This window comes from Mauremys mutica, chromosome 6, assembly GCF_020497125.1.
Source record: "Mauremys mutica isolate MM-2020 ecotype Southern chromosome 6, ASM2049712v1, whole genome shotgun sequence".
Taxonomy (NCBI): Eukaryota; Metazoa; Chordata; order Testudines; family Geoemydidae; genus Mauremys; species Mauremys mutica.
Window position 1 is genome coordinate 109,884,081 of NC_059077.1, and position 15,368 is coordinate 109,899,448.

At 41.8% G+C, this 15,368-nt stretch overlaps 1 long non-coding RNA gene across 1 annotated transcript in view; it reads right to left on the reverse strand.

The window, feature by feature from the left end:
* Positions 1–234: 234 nt before the first annotated feature.
* LOC123372374 overlaps positions 235–15,368 on the reverse strand; it is a 271,660-nt gene continuing 256,526 nt past the window's right edge. The window contains exons 3-4 of the long non-coding RNA XR_006580246.1: positions 7,726–7,848; positions 235–445 (exon numbers count right to left, since the gene is read on the reverse strand). This is a non-coding gene — a long non-coding RNA (uncharacterized LOC123372374). The remainder of the gene's footprint in view (positions 446–7,725; positions 7,849–15,368) is intronic.

Consider the following 15,368-nt stretch of genomic DNA (forward strand, 5'->3'; position numbering starts at 1 on the left):
CTACAGACAGAGACTTGAGAGATTCAACTGAGGAATCATTTGGGGAGGGACTGTCACTGGGGTTGCAACCCCAGGTGTGTGGTACAGGATGGAGTCTGAAGGCGTTCGTTGTTCAAAGGGTGGTGGATTTTGGGGTCAGTAGCCAGGGTCCGGGAGAGTAGGAAAAGTCATTTAGGGACAAATTTTCACAAAGTAATGCCTGAGTGAGGTCTGTATGCATTTGTGTGCCCATTTTTATACTCCATTACAGCAGCGAGGACCCCCAACAACACACACATGTCAACCAAACCCCTTCAACAGCATTTCTAAGATAGGCCCATTCTTCTCCAACCCCATTGGAAAACTCCTGGTTCATGCCATGGCTGCGTCTTTCCAGACTGGCTGTAATTTTCCCTCTCCAGATTCTCACTTCTCCCCTCTTCCTTGTTGTGAGGATGCACTATCCCTTCAGAAGTACAGAAAGAAAAATTAAGGAAAAATATAACAGGAACTAACAACACTTACCATCTGAATGAGAAAGATGCTGCAAACAACAGCCAGTTGCAGAATGATCATGTTAAGGCTGGTTGCCTTTGCCAAATTTAAAGGGCCACATCAGAAAATCATGTGAGCAAAAGTTCCTACAAAGGGGAAAGCCCATAGGCAATCACAAACAGAGATGTGCGACTCCTGAATCCATGCTTATTAGGCACCTAAACAGAAGTGGCCTGATTTTCAGAAGTGTGGACCATTTGCAGATTCCACTGACACCAATAGAATTTCTGGGTGTCCAGCACTTCTGAAAATCAGACCATTTTATAGATGTCTGGGAACCTGCTTGGAACGTTTTGGCCCTAATCTTTTCTTGCCTTACTTCACTGGAAGACAGAGTCCAAATCCAGTTCAAAGACAAGTATCTTTCCTGCAAGCAGGGCCAGCTTCTGTTCACAGTGCTGTCAATAACCACATCCTCATGCTCTTCAATGGAAGCAGGATTAGGTTCAAATTTTGAAAAGCTGATTTTTTTTTGATTTTTTTTTCTAAGGTCACTGAGTTTAACGAAGGGGAAAACAGAGCCTCCAAATTTGAGTCACGGAATTGGGACAGCAGAAGGGAACTGCTGGGCAACTGTATAAGGCATCTCTACATAGAAGCTCTTTTTATTTAAATGAGGCACCGTAATCTGTCCAGAGGTCATTGTTCAGAGATTTCCTTAACAATGAAGCAGAATTTTTGATTCTGAAATAGAGATAATTTGTTTGAATTATCCACACCATTTAGACACAAAAGGGTCTTTGACTTATTAAGGGGACATTGGAAGCAGCAAACACACAAGTATGCATTATGTTCTTTTTACTGCTGAAAGTCTTTTTGTTTGTTTGTTTTTAAAGCAAAACCCCAAACAAATGACAATATTTTAAAGGAAGATTCTTCCAACAGGGACACTGAAATAAAAATTGTGCCTAGTAATATTTAAAGCAGAATATGAGGCAAGTTCTAAAGTCCTATGAATGCTCCATCTGATTCAACTGCTCCTCTCACAGAGTGATTGCTGTGTGACTGGTTTGATGAACTCCCCCTCACTCTTGTTTGCTAGTGCTTTGCCTGCTTGGCAGAGTAACTGGACAACCTGCAAAATCCAGTGGGAATCAGTGAGCCAGCACAGCTTTAAATTCAACAATCTGCCTACCATCTAACTCATACTAGGGAGGGGGTAAGAGTAATTGCCTTGTAATGTCAGTACACACTCTAGGCAGACAGCCAGAACAGCAGATTTCGGTGAAGGGGAATCAAATGTTTTAATATTTTGGTATAAGCAGTAACAAGCAACGGTAACAAGTAACGGTCCATGCATGGAGGAAAAATGGATTTAGGTGTGGAATTCAATAACACCAAGATCAACCCTCTATAAGACACTCGCATGCTTGTGATTTATGTGACACACAAAAGTTACATGGAAATCTCCATGTCCAACCTAGTGAGGGTGTGACACAGACACCCCATGGCAAACAGTTCCCTGTTCTTTGCAAACAACTCTCACCTCAGACCTGACAAATTCGTGACACTAAATGCATGTCTTGCAGGATACTTTTTCATAAAGAGTAACGTGAGGTATTCACATAAAGCTAATAACTTGTCAAGATTCATAATCATTGTGAGATGTATGTATGGGTAACATTTAAGGAACAGTATATTTGTACTGAAAATATGCTTTATGGACTTGGAGTTAAAAGTAAAGATTAGTCTCTGTAATGCCCTATCTGGGCAAGAGGGAGTTGTCACCCCATCCTGTCAGGCCAATGATGCAATGCAAGTCTCAGTTGTTTGGCCTAGTGCACCTAGTGCAATACTAAGGGCTTGTCTACACTTAAAATGCTGCAGCGGAAGAGCTGTACACTTCAGTGCAGACACGACCTACACCGACCAGAGGGATTCTATCAATGGCATAGCTAACCCACCTCCTCAATAGGCAGTAGCGAGGATGGAAGAATTCTTCCACTGAACTAACACTGTCTGCACAGAGACTTAGGGTATATCTACACTACCCGCCGGATTGGCGGGTAGTGATCAGGGATCGATGTATTGCGTCTTGTCTAGACGCAATACATCGATCCCCACACGCGCTCCCCGTCAACTCCAGAACTCCACCAGGGTGAGAAGCGGAAGTGGAGTCAATGGGGGAGTGGCGGCCATTGATCCCGCGCCACCAGGACGTGAAGTAAGTCAATCTAAGTCGATCTAAGATACGTCGACTTCAGCTTTGCTATTCTTGTAGCTGAAGTTGCATATCTTAGATCGATTTCCCCCCACACACACATAGGGTAGACCAGGCCTTAGATCAGTTTAATTACATTGCTCAGGGGTGTGGATTTTTCACACCCCTGAGCAATGTCTTTAACCGAACCTAATTTTCCATTGTAGACTAGGCCTAAGACTTTGAATTGGAAATTATCGGAGGAAATGACAAACAGTTGAAACCACTTAGAAGTGTAAAAGGAACATTATGACAAATGGAGTTTTGCCCTGGCTATGAATAGAAACAAAAGACCATTTTCAGTATGCAGGGTAGTTGTAGCCATGTCAGTCCTTGGGTCTGTTTTCAGCATGACAAAGGCCAGAGAAAGACACTTTTCATCTATTCACTGATGAAATCCCTTGAGGAGCAAGGGGCATTCATGAACAGTCAGATCCTGGTTTGTCCAAAACCACCAGCTCTGCAAAAGACTGAGTTTGTTGGAAAATCTGCTTTATTATATTGGAAAGGCAACCATTGATTAAGTTCCTATTTTATGATTATGTGTTGTATTGTGACCATTTTTTTCCACCACTCCCTCATTTCTAATTAAGTCTTTATTCATACTTAAATAAACCTTCTATTGTTTTATTATTAATCTTCACAAGTGCTGTAAGGTCAAACTGGGGTAGACTGTTCCTTTGGGGGCAAAGGATCTGGAAGTTCTGTAAGTAGCCAGTGTCAGGGGCTGGATATCACAGGGGATGGATGCAAAGGGACTTGGGGATTGAACTGTTCACCTGCAAGGTCAAGAAAGAGCAGGCATAAGCCCAGAGGAGAGTGGTTGAAAAGTTGGCAGTGAGAAGGCGCTAACACCCAGCTACCGCAAGAATGATTCCCTCCCACAGGAGGCAGGAGGTAACTACAGTCCTGGGTATGCTGAGAAGCATCCCTGGGGGCCTTACAGGTCAAGGCCCAAAATATATACACAGTAAAAAAAAATTCCATGGGAGACATAGGATCACCTTTTTCCCAGCTTTTACAAACACCCAGACCCGGTCCTTCCTTGATGTCCCATATCTGCAGTCTGCCTGGGATGGGGTTACAAGGGAATCCAGCTCTAATGATCAATATGGGCACTTCCTATTTTTGTTATTTCCATGCCAATGACAACTGCAACCAGATCCATAACAGTGGGAACTTCCCAAACTAAAAAGATGTGCAGTGAGGCAAAATGTCCACCTTGCCAAGACAGAGCAAATCCAGGAAGACATTTTAAAACCAACACAGGTTAGAGAGGTAACTGGCTCTAGGTGACGTTTTACCTTGCACCTGCATATGACAGTGCAAGTTCCCATGGCGGTGGGGAATCTTCTACTCTCTTCATTGAGAGGGTGCGGGAGGGGAAGGCGCGTGATAGAGCTCCATAGGTGGAACGTTGCCACTAATATTCCCAAAAGGATGTAAGAGTGGACTTCAGGTAATATGCTTCCCATGTTACCAAGGAGATCTGGAAATTTGCAGTGAAGGAAATGGAGACTCCCGATGAACAAAGTGGCCAAGCTTAAAGTAGTAGTAAATTTTTCCTACTGCCTCCGGGTGTTATTATCAAGGAAACGCAGTGAAGGCGAAGAGTCACCCACCAAACTATACATACTGGTAGCCTATATACTAATCGTCACTTTCAGACAACAACAAACAATATGAATGAAAACTAAACTATTATTTATTGTTACAAACAAGTTTTAACAAGCTGGGACAAAGCCAATCAAAGAAGCTACCGCCAGTCAAATCCCTGATTGGTAAAGGGACAAATGAAACTGCACCAATAGGAAATAGCTTTTGGAAAAGAGTTTTTGATCCATTGAGCTGAATAATCCCTACAAGCGCTGATCTGTAAAACTGAATTCTACCACAACTACAATTCCCAGGAGTAACTGGGAAACGACATCAGCACCATTCACATTTATTTAAAAGACAATGAAGGCGGGAGGCTGCCAAATTGCAGAGCTGCAAAGATGGCATATAAACACCTCTCAAGACTCACTCATTGCCAACTTCTATACTAGGATGGCAGTTCACAGGCTGTGCTCTGAGGACACCACACCACATGGCAGAAACCTGCCCATAGTGATTACAAACATGCCAGCCTTTAAAGAGGCTTGTGAAAAAGCTGATGAAAGACTGTAATAGGAATAATTTAATTTTGAACCAGTTTGCAGGATTTGGTATTGGATTAATCATGTGGCTGCTTTTTGCAGTTTTGTCAAAAGATGATGCTTGAATTTCTGCTGCTGAAGTACTTGCTCTTTTAGCTAATGGGGAACAGTAATCACAGGGGAACATTTCCTATTGATAGTCTCACAATCTAAGGGCGGGTCTACGCTGTTTTCTTTTGTTTTGGTACTAGAACAGTTACTCCTAGTGTGACCCCTTAGTGCAGACATGCTGCATTGATAGATTTACTCTGGATAGAGACCAGTTCAGAGCATCTTCACTCTAATCTTGATACAGCAAATACTTTGCCACATGCCTAATTCACAGGACAGGGTTAGTTCTATTGACTTCAGTGTTACTACTCATGTCATAGAATCATAGAATATCAGGGTTGGAAGGGACCTCAGGAGGTCATCTAGTCCAACCCCCTGCTCAAAGCAGGACCAACCCCAACTAAATCATCCCAGCCAGGGCTTTGTCAAGCCTGACCTTAAAAAGCTCTAAGGATGGAGATTCCACCACCTCCCTGGGTAACCCATTCCAGTGCTTCACCACCCTACTAGTGAAATAGTTTTTCCTAATATCTAACATAGACCTCCCCCACTGCAACTTGAGACCATTGCTCCTTGTCATCTGCCACCACTGAGAACAGCCGAGCTCCATCCTCTTTGGAACCCCCCGCCCTTTCAGGTAGTTGAAGGCTGCTATCAAATCCCCCCTCACTCTGCTCTTCTGCAGACTAAACAAGCCCAGTTCCCTCAGCCTCTCCTCATAAGTCATGTGCCCCAGCCCCCTAATCATTTTTGTTGCCCTCCGCTGGACTCTCTCCAATTTGTCCACATCCTTTCTGTGGGGGAGAGGGGGCGCAAAACTGAACACAATGCTTCAGATGTGGCCTCACCAGTGCCGAACAGAGAGGAATAATCACTTCCCTCGATCTGCTAGCAATGCTCCTACTAATGCAGCCCAATATGCCGTTAGCCTTCTTGGCAACAAGGGCACACTGCAGAATCATATCCAGCTTCTCATCCACTGTAATCCCCAGGTCCTCTCCTGCAGAACTGTCGCTTAGCCAGTCAGTCCCCAGCCTGTAGCAGTGCATGGGATTCTTCTACATGAATCTAAGTCCTAAGTGCAGGACTCTATACTTGTCCTTGTTGAACCTCGTCAGATTTATTTTGGCCCAATCCTCTAATTTGTCTAGATCACTCAGGACCCTATCCCTACTCTTCAGCATATCTACCACTCCCCCCCCCCCCCAGCTTACTGTCATCTGCAAACTTGTCTTTAAAACCAAGCATGTGCTTAAGTTCCTTGGTGGACGGGGTGTAGGGGTTTGCACCATACAATTTGTATCAGGACAGCCCTACTGCTGAAAAAAAAAGTGTAGAAAAGGCTAGTTCTCTTCTCTCTTCCTTTTTAGAGGGGGCTCCAAATATGAAAATTCTAACTAATGGTTGGGAGAACCAGTTGAAAATAGGAACATTGGACCATTTTTGTAAAGGTATTTAAGCACCTAGAGATAGAGATAGGCACCTAGTGGGATTTTTAAAGGCACGAAGACACATTTGAAAAATCCCACTAGGTGCGTAACTTTAGGTGCCCTGCAGGTGCGTGACTTTAGGTACCCTGCAGTCCTGTGATTAGCCTGAGGATGCCCCAGGAAGTTGTCTGGGCGACCACCAGACTCCAGATCTCGCCGCATCACCTGTCTCTGATCTCAACCTTTCGTCTCTTGACTCCAGCCTGGTACTGTCTCTGGTCTCTGACGCTGTCTGAATTTGACTCCAGCTCTTGCTTATTGAACATGGCTTCAGCAATTCCTCCAACCCCTGCTCATCGACTAACATCTCTGACATGTGGACCCCAGCCCAGCTGTGACTGCTAGGCCAGACTGCCAGAGTCCCTTAGAATGACTAAATACCTTTAAAAATCTGGCTCCTTCCACCTATAAATACACCCACCACTGGATCTGCTGAACAATCCCACATATTTTTCAAACCAAAGGGTGAATTGTTTTCATACTTCTCCCCACACACATTTTTTGTGCTCTCTCCTCTTCTGGGTTTCAGACAGGACTGGATCCAGAGGTGACAATGTAGCACAAGAAAGGTTTTCCTTCCCTTATTTCTGGCCAGGTCTAGACACAAAAGTGCCAGAAATCCCACAAGAGGCCTGCGCTCATGACATTTCCAGCCCAGTTTTGCAAATGCAAGAGATTTTCATAGCTCACTTGAGCATCTGAAGTCACTGAGAAGTGTAGGGATTTAGCACTTGCATCCGACAAAGTGGGTATTCACCCACGAAAGCTCATGCTGCAAAACGTCTGTTAGTCTACAAGGTGCCACAGGATTCTTTGCTCTTTTACAGCACTTCTAAAAACATCCAGCCAACCATTTAGGGCTTCTCGACACTGCCCTGCAATTTGGACTATCGGAGTGTGACTAACAGTGTGCACTACGGTGTTGCACTGTATCTCCTCTGAGTGGACGCCACATCCACCAACTAAACGTTTGTAGTTCACGTTAATGCAGTGGGACTATATTAATGCAAACTAGGAACATTTTAGTCAGTACCATACTGTGGAGTTACAGTGCAGCACTTTGAGGCTCACTGCTATTTGCAGCAGAGCAGTGTAGATGCAACCTTAAATTCTTTATTATAGATTTCAGTGCAAGTAAGGGGGTGACTCGGCAGGAATAACACAGCAGTAATCAGCAGAAGCAATTCTTTATCGGCAAAAATCAGCCAGTGTTACAATAAGGAAAATATACGCAACAAAGAGAGTCCCTAACCTGTAGCTCATTCCGTTTCCAGCACTTCTCCCTTCACACTGAGATCCTCTGCTGTCTCTCCAGCAGCCATTTTCTCCTTTTGAAAATGCTGACATTAATCTCTCTGTGCCTCAGTTTCACCATCTATAAAACAGGAATAATAGCACTCAGCTTGAGAAGGCAAAGATCACAAATTAATCAGAACATTCTATGGCTCTGTAAGCATATTTGAGATACATTCTCACACAAGATTATGGGACCAGCTGGGCAAACAAAACTTGCCGATTCATTAGCTTCGGTCTCACACATCCACAGGCACTTCTGTGGAGACTCTCTCTCTCTCTTTTTCTCTGTCTATGCCCATCTTCATCCCCACTCAATCCATGGCATTCCTCTGTAACCATTGAGTGCACCAGGCTCTGGCTGTACTCTGTGACTGTGCTCTGATGGGAGTCGGAGAGCATACAGGAAGAGATAATGCTTCACCGGGCAGCAATTTATATGTAAGACACACAGCTTTCCTAAAGGAACATATTGTGCAGAGCAGCTGTTTCCTATCACATCTGACCACACCTCCTTTCTCCACATGGATAACTGGCCAGGTAGATATTTTGTGGAGAGCTCAGAAGCAACCTTTCAGAGAAGAGGATCATACATCCTATCCGGCTGATGTTCTGCTCTTCATGGCCCTGTACATACCCACGTGTTGTGTACCTATTTACACTCTAGAGAGCAGCAGTGAGCATAAGGGTCATTGGACTGAAACTTGACACTCAAGTTGTTACCCTGCATGCAATTCATCCCATTTCTTTCTTTTAAAAAAGGAATACGAGCAGTCAGCTAGTCAAAATGGATATTTTCGGGATATTCTTTATGCTGAGCTGAGCTCAGTCCATTAATAATTTAAAAAATATCAATCAAAAAGAACTTAAAAGAATGAATACTTAAAAACAAAACAAACTGGCCACAAATAATCCTTGAAAAGAAATAGCCAATAAGACATGCAGATAAAGGAGCTGCAGAGGGAAAATGTTCTTGCCCCAACACTGGTGGGATAATAGGAAATATAGGATGAAATTTCCCCCTGTGCAGAGGTCCAGTACAAGGCTTAAGTGACACATAGGCTGGCACTGTGCAGAGGGGTTAATTTCACGCAGAGACTTGTTCTAGGCAGGCAGAGGGACTGATAAAGGGAGCAGAATAGAAGGTCTATGAGATAGACTAGAGCAAGGTTGTGTAAGGTTTTAACAAGAAAGGCAATTTTGAACTGGCTCCTGAAAACACATCTATACTTCATGAATGAGTCTGACTTCATAATTCCTATCCTTTAGCGTATTGTGCACATAATAAGTGGCCAGACAAGATTGGAGCATGTAACTGAAATCCAGACAGTTTGCAATATTTAGCACACTAGTGAGCTCAGCTAACATAATGTAAAGCATACATTTATGTCAAATAGCCGGACATTTTACAGTAAGGAACAGAGTTTTCCTGGAAAGTTTGAACTAATGCAGAGATCAGCAGTACAAGCCAGGAAGCAACATGGTACTAAAAGTAGATACAGTTCATGTCATTCAGATGATGCTCAGAGAGGAGTTATTTTGCCTGTCATTTGTGTGCATGTAAACATTCTTCTGATTTAGAAAAGTTTTGAGAAAAAAGTCTAAAACTCTTCTGTCTTAACCTGGTTGTACAGGTTCTGAGATTACTGTGATGTGTTATATCTGAGTGTTACATCACTCTGATGAGTGATATCACAGGTATAGTTGAGGCACAAAGAACGCATACCAGATGTTACAAAAGAATTAGTACATATTTTGGAGAGCTGAATTAATGCTGTGTAAATAGGCAGTCAATCCAGATGTATCCAAACTGGACCCAATCCTGTAACCTTTATCCAATTAAACCATAACCTAAACACCTTAAGTAATAGAGGTGGCTGAAAAATGAAAATATAATTGAATTTAAAAATTCAAAATTTTGAAGTTGTTTCCAAAGTGGAACAATTGTTTATTGTTATAAAACTTTTTGCAAACTATTTGTTTGTGGTTGTTCACATTTTTGAAATTTAGAAATCTTTGTGTTTTCTCCACTTTATTCCTCTTTTTCCGAACTGACTGTATTAAAATGAAGTAGGACCAAGAGGTGGTTTCCCACCTTTTCATTGCTTCCTTTTACTAATCCGTAACTTTCCCAAACATCTCCAACTTTTGATAAGCTACAGCATAGCACATTCACAAAGTGACATTTTTCTTCTTGCCACTCTGTAACTAAAGTTGAGGAAGTTTGAAAAGTCAGAGAGTGGCAAAAGGAAAAATGAAAAAAAGAAAAATGAAAAACAGGAAAAACCCACTCCAAAAACCATAGGCATAATTCATTCTCTTGAATCCAGTGGCAAAAAAATAAAATAAAATAAAAAAAGGAGGAAGAGTGGAAGGAGAATAAACTGAAATTTCAGCATTTTTATTTTCAGGGAGAAAGTGAAAACTTTTGGAAAGATAAAAAAGCTTTTCACTAAAGTTTCCAGTTTTGAAAAAAAAGCTTGTTTTTTCATTGAAAAACTTTGAATGAAAAATTTCAACCAGCTCTACTAAGTCCTATCAAGTAAAATTCATAACACATGAGGCCCTATGCACTGCTTACAATAAACCACATGTGTGCCCAGGCCTAAGATGACTATTCACTTTAGTGCAGGGGGCTGTTCCAAGACCTTCTGTACCAGGAATGCCCCATGTAAGTGATCTGGGGCCTGACCCTACATCCATTGAAATCAATGGTAAAGTTCCCATCAATTTCATTCATGCAGGATCAGGGCCTTGAAAATGTGGTAGTATTATGAGAGAATTGACTTGACAATACCATTGCCATTTTGTGCACTTAGCTACCATTAACAGGAAGCAAAAACACCATGTAGTCAGGAATATCTTGAGCTTTGTATAGGCATAATAAATAGTTGCAGTTTTGTTAATAAATATTAAAAAAAACTATAAAAATGGGCAAAAATATAAATAGCTGATGTTGGATCTGAGAGTTCCTAATTAAGAGTTTTTGCTGATGTTAGGAGCAGCTTGCTGATGTTAGGAAAATTGTTTGTTTGCAAGCGGTTACTATAAATTATGTGCTTTGTTTTAAGCAACTATACAAAATAAAAGTCAAAATATTAAATTTTAAAAAGTTCGAAGAAGTTTTCTGTAAGTTCAGATGCTAACATCTCACTCCCCAGCAATAGATTATTGCTATTTTAAATGCATGCTGTAAACCTCATAAAAATGTAAGTAAAAGCACTAAACTTTGTGCCAATAATTCATCAAGCTAAAAAGCTGTGTCCCCATCAATTTATTCCTAAAACTGCCTAACAAAAAATTACCTTAGTGTGTGGTTCAAAAAACCTTGGGTAACAGTTAGAGCACTGGATAGGGAGTGAAGAGATCTAGGTTCTATACTTAGCTCTGCCATAGACTTTGAGTAACACATACTTTCTGTGCCTCAGTTCCCCATCTGGACAATACTTCCTGCCATCAAGATGTGTCATACGGATACATTCATAAATGTCTGTGAAGTGCCCAGATATTATGGTGAGACGTATTACAGGAAATATATATTCACATAATATATATTACATAAAAAGTGAAAACAAAAATAAATGACGTACAAGGCCTTGAATTTCAGCTATACTCCTTGAAATGCATGGGAATATTTGCATGAGTCAGGATTGTTCATATGAGTAAGTGTTGCAGGACCAGCTGCATACAATTCTTTATATTAATGGTACAAAGACTTAGAGATAAATTGAGTTTGCAAATACACACACACGACTGCCATGAATTGCAAGAGTAGCCATACACTGCATCTGAAGGATAGTCTATAGGTTCCTTAGTGTATTAATTCCAGGCTGAAAATCTTGTGGGGCACAACAACAACAACAATGAAGAACTCACAATCAGGACCCAGCCATAAGTACACACCTGCGGTGTTCTCATGTCATTCCATCATTGTATTGTACCTCTGAATAGGAGGAGATTTGCTGAACTACATAAAGGTATTGACATTATCTTCTTTTGGTGCATGATCAATACTACTGCTTATAACGGTTTGTGTGACTACCATCTCCAGAAGGCGGAAGCAAAAATAAATTGGAATAAAAACACAATATAACTTTTCTCAGACACTGTCTTTTGGTTTAGAGTATATAAATTGTGTGTGCATGTGTGACTTATTATGAGCTGGGTGAAGCTTTGTTATGGGGTGAGTTAAAACCTCTCTGAGACTGAGGGGTGTGATTCACCCTTCAATTAACATAACTATTGGGATAAGTTAATCACCAGCCCCAACCTAGGACAAAAGGGCTATGTGAACCTGCCCAGGAGTTTTAGACTGTGTGAGTGGAGGGGCTTTGCTGAGCACTGACTGGGGTAAAGGTGTGTGAATAAAAAGGCAGAACACAGAGGACTAGAGAGTCAAAAAGCCTGAAGAAGCAGCTGAAAGCACAGGGGCTGACCCTGGAAGAAACCTTGGGAGAGATTTTTGCATCAGGGTGCAGGTTGAGAAGAGTGTTGTAGGTGCTGTGAGCAAAGGAACTATTAACTACTATTTGATTTGTTCACTGTTCAGAAACACAGATCTTTATACACTCTTTGTAAATAAACACAACTGAAGCAAAGAAATATCTATCACCAATTTCTCCTTTTGACTGGAACCTCCTAGACCCTCAGTTTTTGTCTGTCTGTTCAGGTCACAAAGGGGTAATAATATAGTGAAAAGTTACCAGTTTAGGCAAAAGATTTACTCCCCTGCTCCTCATAGTGGAAAAATATATATATATTTTACATGTGCACCAGCAAAGTAATGTACTCACCCTGGGTGATTAGGTGAGTAGAATTTTGTAAGGCTGATGTGTGTGTGTGTGTGTGTGTGTGTGTGTGTGTGTGTGTGTGTGTGTGTGTGTGTGTGTGTGTGTGTGTTGCTCGTTTGGAGTTGCTGGGGTTTTATTATTATTACTGAATCTCAACCACTCTCTCTGCAGTTTCCTTTCCCAATGCAATGGCTTCCTCTCTACTCTCTCCCCTGAAAATTCCATTCACCTCAACTCCTCCCCACATCAATGCAAGAACCCAGTGGCCACTTTGAAAAAATATCAGATCAAGTGGGAAAAAAATCTGTCTTGGCTAGATTTGTCCAGTTCAACTACTAGATTCAAAAGGCTTCCCTATTCTCTTTGGCTACAACCCCAGTTACTGTTTGTGTCCACTTGTAGCAAGGATGGATTTAGCATCTAAAGAAGCCACTTTATATATATAGTATCAGCAAACACCTTATGCAAGCTGTCAAGACCAAAATATAATGACATATACAGAATACTAATAAGATTCACTAGGTTAGCAGACCCCATGGGATGAATTCCCAGATGGACTCCTTTGGGGCTCAAGTGCCCTCTCTTTTTATGGTTGACATTAAACACTTCATGCAAAAATAATGACCCTGTCTCCTCGCTCTTCCACCCCTTGAGAAATGGAAAGCAGTTTAGATCCAGGCAAGAAACGGTCTACAATTGGCAGAGAGAGGAGGAGAAAGAAAACTTGCACTGGAAACGCTTTCATGCACCCGCTCAAGGTTTTAATCATGTGAAGGTCACCTACATAGCTGAGATTTTATTTTTCTCTCTTCTCCAACATATTTAGATTTGGCTGGTATTTCTGTCTACCTTTCCCAGCTCTGCTGTGAATACTCTGAAACGAAAATGGTTATGTAAAGATGACAAGTGAGGGAAGGCAAGCAGCTTAAACATGAAGGAACTCAGTATTTCTGCTCATTTCTCTGCTCTTCCCCTGGGTGAATTCCCAGAGGACTCCATTCTAGCTATACCTTTGCATCTTTATAGTGCTTTCTCAAGTCCTTTCAGATGGGATGATTTCTCCTCCTGATAACTTAATTTTCATTAGATCATGGGAACGAAGTCTGTAAATCTAAAGATACTTACAAAGAAAAGGAACATTTTCTAAGCAGCCGCCAGATGCATCTATCGGGGGGGAGGAAACTTAAAAAAAGAAAAGGAATTTTGTTGTACAGCTTGCTTATCTCCTGATGTGAAATATTCATGAATTCTGCAGCTACTGTACAGTACATTAGATACAATCAAAAGCTCTTGCACAGAGCAGAAATCATTGAAATGAGTCTTGTTACCTTACAATACCCCAAAGCAAATCCGTGAAATCTGCATTTCAATGCATTGTTTTTCATTGCAATAACCTTACTACCTGCAGTGCAGGGAGAGGAAACAACGGCCTCCATTTTCTGTAATAATATTCTTAACAGGAGGCCACATCTAGGAGTCTATTTTAACATGTCCTGTGTGTCATTAACACCGGTTCTCAAAGCCTTGGCTAAAATCTAAAATCACATTTCTGATCTACTAGATAGTGGGTACATCTTATGTAACATTTTAAATACAACAAGAAGAAAATCTCCAAAGGAAAATTAGAATACACCCAAAGGGCCTGATCAGTTCCAAATATGCAGGACTTTGCAGGATCAAACTGATCATTCTTGCTGCTGCTATTTTGAATCTGACACACTGGGGCTCCTCGAATGCACAACGTGCCAGAGGAGCCCTAGAGCATGTGACATGTACAGCTCTTCCCAGGGGTGCTGGGTATTCTGGGGCAGGGTTACCAGGGAAAACCCAGAGAGAAACAGTAGGAGCCAACGAAAGGTAAAGTGATGAGAAGGAGAAAGAGAGAGAGGAGTTAACTGATTTTCTCCTAAACTCTAGCAAAGATTTGTGCTTGGGCAAAGCATTGGGCTCTTCTGTTGGCTCAACCAGTTTTGGAAATCCCTGCTACAAACAGATGGTAAGAAACCAGAGGACAGGTTGACTCCCTCACAGCTCTGAACTGGAGAGAGACCTGCCTCAGCACAGTTTGCTCATACTGTCCCTCTGATGCCCTCGAAGTCATGCCACTGTATGCATCAGGGTAATGAACGAAAGCACACATCCCAGTTTGTCCCGAGGAAAATTATAGCTATACCACGGCACAAGCTTAGTAAGTGAGAAAGAGTGTTCTCCAGCCTTGAAGTTTATGAAATGAAATCCTTCATGACAGGACCTAGTTGAGTAAAAAGATATTGTGTCTTCTGGGATCCTTGCAGAGAATAAGCTTAGGATATTACGTAACACCATGGCAAAGTCAAGCATAAATGGCATATATGCTGCTTCTCTGTTTTTGTAATATTAATTATATTTGTTTAGGACACAATGGGTGGTAAAAAATGCCAACATCTGCAGCAAAAATATGCTTGTGTCGGATATTTTGGGGACACTGAGCCAGATCACTCTCGTAGCTATACTGGTGTGTTCAGCTGAATAGCTCTGGTGTAACTGAAAAGAGAATTTGTTCCATTTCTCGCAGAAAGTGAAATTCGCCCCCGTCCTAGGAGTCAACCCAAGGCTTATGAACCACTTAAGTTCCACCGAAGTCCTATATTGAGGATGTAAGTAGGATTTAAGGAGAGCATTGATCTCATGCTGATCCACAGCAGAGGGGTGCATTTCACCTAGAGAGCTCATCCAAGTGAACCCACTGAAATCAATAGTTACCCAGTGTATGTGTTTGTCCCATCATGGAAATAACGGGTACGCCATATCCAAGGATTCTAGGAAATTGTGC